This window comes from Moschus berezovskii, chromosome 21 (genome assembly GCF_049115385.1).
Source record: "Moschus berezovskii isolate FMDL1 chromosome 21, NW_MosBer_1.0, whole genome shotgun sequence".
Classification (NCBI taxonomy): Eukaryota; Metazoa; Chordata; class Mammalia; order Artiodactyla; family Moschidae; genus Moschus; species Moschus berezovskii.
This window is the reverse complement of record NC_142480.1, coordinates 21,265,554-21,278,813: the sequence shown is the minus strand read 5'-3', so window position 1 is coordinate 21,278,813 and position 13,260 is coordinate 21,265,554.

The window sequence follows — 13,260 nt, the reverse complement described above, 5'->3', positions numbered from 1 at the left end:
ATTTTATACTGCCTCACAGACAATTCAAAGTCTGGCAAATGCTTTTCATACAACTCTCTCCATCTAATGGATAAAAATATGTTTTAAACATTGTCTGTGTGTTTTTCCACTGGACTGAAGTTCTCCTTTTCAGACAGGCTACTGCTTCCTCTGTGGCTAAAGTCTTTTGGAAAAGAATCTCCCTAACCGGGGAATGTCTTTCCAACTTCATAATCATGTAGGAACCCATCTTATTGGCCAAGTGCTTCAAAAGTCTGCCCAGTGTTACACTTTCACTGTGACTACCATCTCCAATCCTCTGATTTAATTGAACACACTAACAGCATCATGAAGACTCAAATGGCAAAATCTGTAGATGTACTCCCAATACCTTGGCCAAAAGCAATTCCATTGATTCTTCTAATTCCCAGATACACCTTCTTTTGGAATTCATAAACTCTCACCCTTTGAGATGGTCACAGGATGCCCAACACACTTGTTCTTGCTTCTTTTGACTCACAGCTAATAAAAGGAGAGAAACTCCAATATTTAAAACTTCTAATTGCTTCTACTGAAAATAACCATATTTTCACAGTGCACCCTCAGGAGAAGAAGACCTTAAAGCATCACATCCTGCAAACTACAGATTTCATCTATTGGAAAAACACCTCCAGAAGAACTTTCTTCAAACTCACTAAAAGGACCCTATCAAGAATTGCTAACCAAACCTTGTACCATCAAAAATTCCAAGGAACAGACTCCTGGATTAACATGACATACTCAAGAGAAAGCTCCAAAGCCTGACTAGACCTGCATATCATTTGGTAACCCAAAGTAAAGCTTTCCTGGAGTTGAAGCAGGAAACATCTGATGAGACAGCTTTCTCAAGGTTCCAAGATCATGTCTGTGGGAAGTTTACCACCAAAACTTTGATGATGTCAAAACACTTTAGATGCTCTCCAATTCAATGATAACACATGAACTTTAAATAAGAAGTGTCTGAGATCATCTCTCCCTCCTGACCCTCCTTGTTACTTGAATGTGACATTTATTGTTTCCAATCTATGTACGTTCCTTCCAATATGAGACACTATACTCAAGAAAGGTCCTTCCTGACCCTGAGGGAAGAAAGGCAGCTAAAACTAGAACTGACTCTTGACCAGCGATGCTTTCAGAAAAAAGAGCTTGATCAAGAGAGGAAAATGTACAAGGTTAATTAAAAGAAAGCTAAGTAGAGTTGGGAGACCTGAATGGAGAACTCTGCACCCTGTGACTATAGCAGAGCCCAACAGGAAGTTGAAAGACTTTTCTTTTCTTTCGTGGCAAGGACTCAGACAATAAACAGCCATGGATTCTGCTTACTACAGTTCTTCTAGCTTCCTTTTATCCCTTATAAAAGTGTTCCCCTTCTCATGCTGTGTACAGACTTTCAAAGCAGCTCACCAAAGTTACACCCCCTAATTGCAATTCTCTATTGGATCTGGGGAAAAAAAATCTTTTCTGGAGAAATAATTGGCAATCTATTTGCTTCAGGTCAACACTAGTAAGGAGACTGAATCCGTAATCAGAAACTTCCCAACAGACAAAAATCTAGGACCAGATGGCTTCAAGGAAAAGCCTATCAAACATTTTTTAAAAACTAACATCAATCCTCCGCAAACTTTTCCCAAAAATAATACATGAGGAAACACTTCCAAACACATTCCATGAGGCCAGAATTACCCTGATACCAAAACCAGACAAGGATACCATAAGAAAATAAAAGTACAGGCCAATATCCCCAATGAACATAGATGCAAAAATCCTCAAAAAATATTAGCAAACCAAATTCAACAATAACATTAAAAGGATCATACATCATGGTCAACCGGGATTATTCCAGGGCTCATTCCAAGGATGGTTCAATATCTGCAAAACAAAGCATCTGATATACCACATTAACAATATGAAGGGAAAAAAATCATACAATCATCTCAACAGAGCCAGAAAAAGCATGTGACAAAACCCAATATCCATTTATGATAAGATCTCTCAACAAAGTATGTATGTAGGAAACATACCTCAACATAATAAAGGCCATATATGACAAGCTTATAGTTAATATTATACCCAATGATGAAAAGATGAAAGTTTTCCTCTGAGATCAGAAACAAGACAAGGATGTTCACTCTCACAAATTTTATTCAACATAGTAATGGAAGTCCTGGCTGGCACAATTAAGCAAGCCAAAGAAATAAAGGCATCCCAATTGGAAAGAAAGAAGTAAAACCACCACTGTCTGCAGATGATATGATACTACATATAGAAAATCCTAAAGACACCACCACCAAAAAGATATTAAAACTAACAAATTAAAGTTGCAGAATACAAATCACAGAATACAGATCACAGAATACAAAAAAATCTGTTGCATTTTTTACACTGATAAACTATTAGAAATAGAAATCAAGAAAACAATCTCATTTATAATTTCATCAAGAAAAATAAAGTACCTAGGAATAAATTTAATCAAGAAAGTTTAAGATCTATACACTAAAAGACTCTATGAAAGAAAATAAAGAAGACACAAATGAATGGAAAATATTCCATGCTCAAGGGTTAAAGAACTAATTTTTAAAATTTATTTATTTTAAACAGTGCTGCGATGAACATTGGAGTACATGTGTCTCTTTCAATTCTGGTTTCCTCGGTGTGAATGCCAGGAGTGTGGTTGCTGGCATTTCATATGGCAGTTCTATTTCTAGTTTTTTAAGGAATCTCCACACTGTTCTCCATAGTAGCTGTACTAGTTTGCATTCCCACCAACAGTGTAAGAGGGTTCCCTTCTCTCCACACCCTCTCCAGCATTGCAAGTAGACTTTTGGATAGCAGCCATTCTGACTGGTGTGAAATGGTATCTCATTGTGGTTTTGATTTGCATTTCTTTGATTATGAGGGATGTTTATAATAGCCAGGATATGGAAGCAACCTAGATGTCCATCCGCAAACGAATGGATAAGAAATCTTTGGTACATATACACAATGGAGTATTACTCAGCCATTAAAAAGAATACATTTGAATCAGTTCTAATGAGGTGGATGAAACTGGAGCCTATTATACAGAGTGAAGTAAGTCAGAAAGAAAAACACCAATACAGTATACTAATGCATATATATGGAATTTAGAAAGATGCAAATGATAACCCTGTATACAAGACAGCAAAAGAGACACAGAGGTATAGAACAGTCTTTGGGACTCTGTGGGAGAGGGTGAGGGTGGGATGATTTGGGAGAATGGCATTGAAACATGTACATTATCATATGTGAAACGAATCACCAGTTCAGGGTTGATGCATGTTACAGGATGCTCGGGGCTGGTGTGCGGGGATGACCCAGAGGGAGGATAAAGGGAGGAGGGAGGTGGGAGGGGGGTTCAAGAAGGGGAACTCATGTACACCCGGGGCGGATTCATGTCAATGTATGGCAAAACCAACCAATATAATATTGTAAAATAATTAGCCTCCAATAAAAAAAAAGAAAAAAAATTATTTATTTTAATTGGGGGTTAATTACTTTACAATATTGTGGTGGTTTTTGCCATACATTGACATGAATCAGCCATGGGTGTACATGTGTCCCCCATCCTGAGCCCCCCTCCCTCCTCCCTCCCCATCCCATCCCTCAGGGTTGTCCCACTGCACCAGCTTTGAGTGCCCTGTTTCATGCATTGAGCCTGGACTGGTGATCTATTTCACATATGGTAATATACATGCTTCAATGCCATTCTCCCAAATCATCCCACCTTCACCCTCTCCCACAGAGTCCCAAAGACTGTTCTATACACCTATGTCTCTTTTGCTGTCTTATATATAGGGTCATTGTTACCATCTTTCTAAATTCCATATATATGCATTAATATAACATACTGATGTTTTTCTTTCTGACTTACTTGACTCTGTATAATAGGCTCCAGTTTCATCCACCTCATTAGAACTGACTCAAATTTAAAGAACTAATTTTTTAAAAGTCCATACTACAAAAAGCCATCTACAGATTAAATGTAATCCCTATCAAAATGCCAGTGGTATTTTTCACAGAAATAGAATAAACAATCCTAAAATTTATGTGGAACAACAGAAGACCCTGAATAACCAAAGCAATCTTGAGAAAGAACAAGGCTAGAAATAAACCCACACATACAAACTCACACAAAATTTATGACAGAGGAATCAAGAATATGCAATCTGGAGAAGCCAGTCTTTTCAATTAATGGTGTTGGTAAAACCAGCCAGCCATATACAAGAGGATGAAACTGGAATGATATCTTACACCATAAATAAAAATTAACTCAAAATGGATTAGGGAATTCAACATAGGACATCATACTATAAAATTTCTAAAAGAAAACAGACAATAAGCTCCTTAACACAGGTCTTGACAATGATTTTTTAGATTTGACACCAAAAGCAAAGGCAATAAAAGTAGAAATAAGTAAGATGATATAAAACTAAAAAGGTTTTGCATAGAAAAGAAAACCATCAACAAGTAAAAAGGCAACCTACTGAAAGGGAGAAAATACTAGGAAATCATATATCTGATTAGGGACTAACATTCAAAATACATAACTCAACAATTCAATAGCAAAACAATTTAGTTGAAAAATGGAAGTCCTCTCTATGGCAGTCCTCTCTATGGCGAAAAAGGAAACAAAAGGCCATAGAGAGGACTTCCAAAACCATGTTGAATAAAAGGGCGAGAGTGGACATTCTTGTCTTGTTCCTGATGTGAGAGAAAATGCTTTCAACTCTTCTCTTCATTGTAGAGAAGATGTGGTACATATATACAGTGGAATATTAGTCTGCCATTATAAAGAATTAAATTGCACCATTTGCAGCAACATGGAAAGACCTGGAGATTATGATACTAAGTGAAGTAAGTCAGACAAAGACAAGTATCATATAATATCACTTGTATGTGGAATCTAAAAAGAAAATGAACTTATTTACAAAAGAGAAACAGAGTCACAGACTTCAAAAACAAACTTATGGTTACCAAAGGGGAAACGTTTTTTGGGGGGGATAAATTAAGAGTTTGGGATTAACATAAACACACTAACCATGTATAAAATAGATAATCAGTAAAAACCTACTGTATAGCACAGGGAACTCTACTCAGTATTCTGTAATAATCTATATGGGAAAATAATCTGAAGAAGAATGGATATATGTACATGTGCAAGTGAATCACTTTGCTGTATACCTGAAATACAACATTGTAAATCTACTACACTCCAATACAAAATAAAAATTAAACAAAGAAAAAAAAAAAAAAACAAGAAAAATGGGCAGAGGATCTAAACAGACTTTTTTTTTCAAAGAAGACAAACAAATGACCAACAGACACATGAAAACATGCTCAACATCACTAATCATGAGGGAAATGAAAATCAAAACCCCAACAAGATATTACCTTACACCAGTCAGAATGCCTATTATCAGAAAGACAAGAAATAACAAGTCTCGACGAGCATGTGGAGGAAAAGGAACCCTATTTTTCCCACCTTTTTAGTGGGAATGTAAACTGGTGCAACAACTGTGGTAAACAGTATGGAGATTCCTCAAAAAAAAAAACTAAAAATAGAATCATCAGATGACTCAGCAATTCCACAAATACCACTTTTGGGTATTTGTCCAAAGAAAATGAAAACACTAATTCAAACAGATAACACACTCATGCTCACTGAAGCACTATTTATTTACAATAGCCAAGACATGGAAATAGCCAAGTGTTCACAGATAGTCAAACGGATAAAGAAAATGTGGTATATGTATACAATGGGATATTGTTCAGTCATAAAAAAATAAGAAAATCTTATCATTTATTACAATATGGATGGATCTAAATGGCCTTATGTTCAATGAAATAAGACAGAAAAAGACAAACGGCATGATATCGCTTATATGTGGAATTTTTTAAAAAGCTGAACTCAAGGAGAACAATTTAGTAGATGCCAGTGGTTGTGGGGCTGCAAATAGGTGGTGGGGGTCAAAAGGTATAATTTTCCAGCAATAAAATACGTAAGTCATGGGGATGTAACATAGAACATGGTGACAACAGTTAATAATACTGCATTGTATAGCTGCTGGTGCTGCCGTTGCTGCTAAGTCGCTTCAGTCGTGTCCGACTCTGTGCGACCCCATAGATGGCAGCCCACCAGGCTCCGCCACCCTCTGGGATTCTCCAGACAAGAACACTGGAGAGGGTTGCCATTACCTTCTCCAGTGCATGAAAGTGAAAAGTGAAAGTGAAGTCGCTTAATCGTGTCCGACTTTTTAGCGACCCCATGGACTGCAGCCTACCAGGCTCCCCACTGCAGCCTACCAGGCTCCTCCATCCATGGGATTTTCCAGGCAAGAGTACTGGAGTGGATTGCCATTGCCTTCTCCAGCATTGTATAGTTGCACGTTGCTAAAAGAATATATCTTAAAAGTTTTAATCACAAGAAAAAAAATTGTAACTGTGTATAATGACAGATATTAACTAGAATTATTGTGATCATTTTGTGATCTATATAAATATTTAATCATTATACTGTATACTTGAGGCTAATATAATGTTATATCATGAGTTTGAGTAAACTCCGGGAGTTGGAGATGGACAGGGAGGCCTGGCATGCTGCAGTCCTGAGGTCGCAAAGAGTCAGACACGACTGAGAGACTGAACTGAACTGATACTTCAATTTAAACATAAGCAAATAAGTAAAAGGAAAAAATTTACCTCTGATAAAGGGCTTGTATCTAGAATATGATTTTTAAGCATTTCAATTCAACAACAGACTCAACCACTGATAAAAATCAGCAAAAGATTTTAGCAGACACTTTGTCAAGTAGATATATAAGTGGAATATAAGACATCCAATATAAGTATTCAGCAGAGAAAGACAAATTATATCTACAATGAGAAGTAAACTATATACTCACTAGAATGACTAAAGTTAAAAAGACTGATCGTGCCAAGTGATGAACTATAAAATGGAACTCCTCAGCTTTGCTGGTGGGAATGCAAAATGGTACATTCACTTAGAAAAGAGTTTGTTTCTTATAAAGTTATCTCTACACTAACCATAAAACTCAGTAAACCTGCTAAAGTATTTATCCAATAAAAATGAGAATATGTTAATGCTACACACTTATATGGGTTGTTTTAAAGAGCTTATAACCTCTCACTTCCTTTTAATATAAAAGATAAAAGGGTCTTTAGATATACATACTGAAATGCTTTAAAATGAAATTAACTTATGTCTGGTACATGCTTCAAAATAACTCCAGATGAGGACCTGTTAAGACAAAATCACCCATGGGTTTAGTATTGTTTTAATTGGATGAGATTTATCAATACATGGAGGTTCAATACACTCTCCTGCTCTACATCTGTATGTTTTCTGAAAAGAAAATTAAGAGTCTGGCGGGGATTTCTGAATTACTTCTTCTTTAATGTGGAAACCAAAATAATGCCACTTAAGGTGTCCTTTACCTTTGAGGAGTAAGTGCCAAGGACTATAAATGTTGAAACAGTATTACTGTGAGTTTGTGACAGTTGAATTCCCTGCCTCAACATCTTGAAATAAAAAGGTAGGTTCAATAAGGTTAGCTGAAGTGTAAAGATTTGAGAAATTATGTCCATTTAACATCCACTTTCTATCTTTACTCTAAAATGACAGCCACATTTAGTGGAGAAAATACTTTTAATGTTAAGGCAGGTATGATTCTTTTACAGAATAACAACACACGCTCTGTGGACAGACTCACATAAATTAACTCTAGTTTGTATTAACTATTTCATCAGAGATCAATTTAGTATATACAAGATTCCAATCCTAGAGACACTAGCTCAAAAGGATGCAGAAGACATAATTGCAATCCTACCAAAATGGGCAGGGGCAGCTACAAAGAAAGTTCATCCAAAACAGTTCTTATCGTCCAATGTGGAGTTTCAAATCACCAACGTCAAGAACGTAGAATCATTAATTTGGTGCCCCATTCTGTACGCTGATTACCAGGAAACCCAGAAGTCACTTCCAGCAGAATCTCAAATAAAATTGACAAAAGTCAAATGAAGGGGGCAGCAGACATACAGTCATGCACTGGAAAATGAAGATTAGATATTCAAGGGCCTTAAATGCCATGATGAAGGGTCTGGAACTAACTCTAAAATAACATTGATAACGAATAATAATCCTTATTTAAATTCCACAAAGATTTGGATACAACAATCACTCCCTCCTTTTTTATTGTTAAATGTATAAAAGCACATACAAAACCTACAGAGTCTGGCAGGTACTCTTCCAAATGTTCATAATGGTAGACATTCAAATTTCATTAACTCTTCTGTAGTGCTATAGTACATAAAACATACCTCAATAAATAACGCGTTTTGCACTGAATGATGGAAGAAAATGGTACTAGTTTTTCCCCTTAGCAACATAAAATTAACCTCTAGTTTCGTGAAATGTATTATTTGAGACAACACCCTCTCCTTGGGTAAAACTAAGAGATTGTATTGTCCAAGTCAAAGTTGCTCTGAAAAGTAAAGACTGGGTTAGGATCTAAAATGTCTTTATAATTTATAAAATGAATTCTTTACCAGCTGAGCCACAAGGGAAGCCCAAGAATACTAGAGTGGGTAGCCTATCCCTTCTCCAGCAGATCTTTCTGACCCAGGAATTGAACCAGCGTCTTCTGCATTGCAGGTGAATTCCTTACCAACTGAGCTATCAGAGAAGTCCATAATTTATAAAATGAATAGTCAGTATTTCAGATGCAGCATTTCACTGCATAATGAGTCATGAAATTATAAGGACTGATTACCCAGTTAATTGATTCATTATCTAGGCCCTATCCCCTTATTTTTCTGGCTCTTTCATTATCCACCACTATTTTTAATAGGGGCCTTCCCGGGTGGTTCAGATGGTAAAGAATCCACCTGCAATGCCAGAGGCCTGGGTTCGATCCCTGGGTTGGGAAGATGTCCTGGAGGAGGGCATGGCGACCCAGTCCAGGATACTTGCCTGAAGAATCCCCATGGACAGAGGAGCCTGGCAGGCTACAGTCCGTGGGGTTGCAAAGAGTGGGATACAACCCAGTGATGAAGCATAGCACACATCTTTAACAGAGAATGAACAAAGAATTGAAGAAATGAGACACAGCTATCAGCAGCTAAGAGTCACAGGTGAACGTGGAAGATACAGGCTTATGGGCTCCACTGAGAACTAAGAATTTCCTGTCTTTGGATTTGTTTCTCATGTTTCCCCAACCCTATTGTCATACACAATTGAGAGCTGCTTGTATAAAAGAGAAAAATTAACCAAAAATATATCTGAGACAACAGAAAATACAATATTTTTAAATTATGCTTTAGCTTTTAAATCCCTGGCCAAATATCCTTGCTAACAATAAATCTTTAAACTCCTGTGATTTTGTTTGCAAACTCATGACCTGCCATACCCTTGTTTTCACTATAGTTCTAAGAAAACAACTGGAGAAGGAAATGACAAACCACTCCAGTGTCTTTGCCTGGAAAATCCCATGGACAGAGGAACCCAGTGGACTGCAGCCCATGGGATCGCAAAGAGTCGGGCACAACTGAATGACTAATACAGGAAAACAATGGAAGATTCACGACAGCATTAACTGTGAGTACTGAATCTTTCTCCCCCTCCGTGGCTGACTGGAGCCCAGTTGCAGAAGCTTTCCTTCCAGTCCTGTTAACCTCAACAAGCCAAGAGAAGTCTACACTTCTGGCAAACATTCAGGACATCATATATTATTCGGTCTTTTGCCTTAATCTTTTCTACTGTCTGCCACTCTTGTAGAGGATTTAAAGGTGAAACATCTGGACAACTTCATGCACCTCTACACTCTGCTTCGTTCAGGAGCTGACCTTTTCTGTACAACTCTTCAGGCATCTAGATGACCTTTAATATTCAGTAAATTTTCCCCCTTTTTGAAAGTTTATGTTGGATTCTCTTCTGGCACTTTCTTTCACTTTCACAAAGCTAATATATAAATGCATAAGTTTTGTGTGAATGCCCTTGAAATTCAGTTGGTAGAAAATATCAACCAAGAACTAAATAAAATAAAACTTACCTTGCTCATTTTCATTTTCCTTTATGTGAAATCTTCTCTAAGAGGAAACAGTGAGTCTTACTGAGTAAAAACTCAAGAACAAAATGGACACAGTTCTCTGTTCTAATAAAAATATTTTAAATGGGTAATAAGGCATGAGATGAGAAAAAAAATTATAACACGGGTCGCTGAACCAAATGATCAACTAAGGAGTTCTTTCTAAAGTAACAGTCAACACCCAGCATGCATTTATGGGGTTGTCAAGCAACAGGGATTTGGACAGGACCCTTTCTGCTTAAACAAGTTAAGTTCAGTGAAGCTGGTATAAACTAAAGCCATATCAGCAGCATTCTACCATGAAGCAAATAACATTTTACAGAACTGAGTTCTTTTTCAGCTGAGTTGTAGCTATGGCCTCAAATTATTGGTTGATTTAATAAAATTACCTAAAGAAAAACAGGAGCCATAACTGGAATTTTTAAAGAAACATACTTTTAAAATACTAGATCTGAAATTATATTTTTGTTAAACTCTGTTGAGTACACTTGGAATTTACAAATGAATTTATTCTTGATCTCATATCTATTATACAAGTGTACAATTAGTCAGAGATTATCTTATCCCATCATTTGGATTGCTATTCTTTTTCCTTGTTAGAGATTCCCAATTAGCCTTGACATATTACTTATTGATTCTAAGACAATAAGATGTTAGAGGCCAGAATTCTACCTGGTGGTAGCACTGACCATGTAAGGTCCACAGGGTAAAACCCTTTGAATGTGAATGGCCTGTAATTTTCTAGTAATTTCTTACTGCTCGAAAGGAACAAAGTAAAACTTCAACAAAACAGACCTTCCCAAAGCATTCAATATATATATCTGGGTTTCTAAAGTTATCACAACACAATCAAGTTTCTCATCACATGGCCTCCTTTCTTGTGGTCACTCTACTAGACCACCATCTAGATTATCTACTCTAGTTTCATCTATATTTTCATCATTCCTTAGCATTCCTGTCACTCATATTACCAATCGCTCGGGCACCTATAGCTTGGTTGAGGTACTCCACCTAACCAGCCCTTCCAAGGCATCTCTGTCACTACTCACGGTAGGCTGCATGCTGCTTACCCATTGTTGTCTGGGTGCATGTGCCATCATTTTTGAGAACAAAAAGCCAAAAATGACTAGGAATATAACTCGAGAGGCTTCAACTAGGCTGATCCCCACACTCTGATTGTCCATTAAAGAAATTGTAACAATATTGTAAAGCAGTTATATTCCAATAAAATAAATAAACTAATACATAACCTTAAAAGAAAGAAAGAGCTATCTGCTGCTCCAGCCGATGAACGTTTCACGCAAAGATGGGCACAATAAAGGACAGAAACAGTATGGACTTAACAGAAACAGAATATATTAAGAAGAGGCGGTAACAATACACAGAAGAACTAAGCAAAAAAGACCTTAATGACCCAGATAACCATGATGGTGTGATCCCTAACACAGAGCCAGACATCTTGGAGTGATAAGTCAAGTGAGTCTTAGGAAGCATCACTATGAACAAAGCTAGTGGAGGTGATGGAAGTCCAGCTGAGTTATTTCAAATCATAGAAGATGATGCTGTGAAAGTGCTGTACTGAATATGCCAGCAAATTTGGAAAATGCAGCAGTGGTCACAGACTGGAAAAGGTCAGTTTTTATTCCAATCCCAAAGAAGGGCGATGCCAAAGAATGCTCAAACTTCCACACAATTGCACTTATTTCACATGCTGGAAAGGTCATGCTCAAAATCCTCCAAGCTAGTCTTCAACAGTACATGAATCAAGAACTTCCAGATGTTCAAGTTGGATTTAGAAAAGACAGAGGAAGCGGAGATCAAATTGCCAACATCTGTTGGATCATAGAAAAAGCAGGAGAATTCCAGAAAAACAGCTACTTCTGCTTCATTGCCTATGCTAAAGCCTTTGACTGTGTGGATCACAACAAACTGTGGAAAATTCTCTTCAAGAGATGGGAATGCCAGACCACCTGACCTGCCTCCTGAGAAACCTGTATGCAGGTCAAGAAGCAACAGTTAGAACTAGACATAGAATATCTGGTTCCAAATTGGGAAAGGAGAACACCAAGCATATTGTTTGTGTATACTGTCACCCTGCTTATTTAACTTATATGCAGAGTACATCATTGGAAATGCCGGGCTGGATGAAGCACAAACTGGAAGATTAAGATTGCTGGAAGAAATATCAATAACCTCAGATATGCAGATGACACCACCCTTACGGCGAAGAGGAACTAAAGAGCGTCTTGAAGAGGGTGAAAGACAAGAGTGAAGAAGTTGGCTTAAAACTCAACATTCAAAAAACTAAGATCATGGCATCCAGTCCCATCACTTCATGGCAAATAGATGGGAAAACAGTGGAAAACAGTGACAGACATTATTTTCTTGGGCTCCAAAATCACTGCAGGTGGTGACTGCAGCCATGAAATTAAAAGATGCTTGCTCCTTGGAAGAAAAGCTATGACAAAGCTAAACAGAGCATTAAACAGACACATTTATTTGCTGACAAAGGTCCATATAGTCAAAGCTATGGTTTTCCCAGTAGTCATGTATGGACGTGAGAGTTGCACCATAGTGAAGGTTGAGCACCAAAGAATTGATGCTTTTGAATTGTGGTGTTGGAGAAGACTCTTGAGAGTTCCTTGGACTGCAAGGAGATCTACCCTGAATATTCACTGGAAGGACTGAGACTTTGGACACCTGATATGAAGAGGCAACTCACTGGAAAAGACCCTGATGCTGGGAAAGATTGAGGGCAGGAGGAGAAGGGGATGACAGAGGATGAGATGGTTGGATGGCATCACCGACTCAATGGACATGAGTTTGAGCAAGCTCAGTGAGATGGTGAAGGACAGGGAAGCCTGGCGTGCTGCAGTCCATGGGGTCGCAAAGAGTTAGTTAGACATGGCTGACGACTGAACGATAACAAGGGAGTGTAATAAACATAACTTCTAATTCTCATCTTTTTGAGCTGTAGAAACTGGGTTCAAAAGTTTTACCTGCAACTAAGTCTGATTATGACACTAGGCCAGGTATCGGTAAACTTTTTCTGTAATGAGTCAAAGAACAAATACTTTAGATTTTGTGGGCTACATATACCTTGTCACATATTATATTTTTT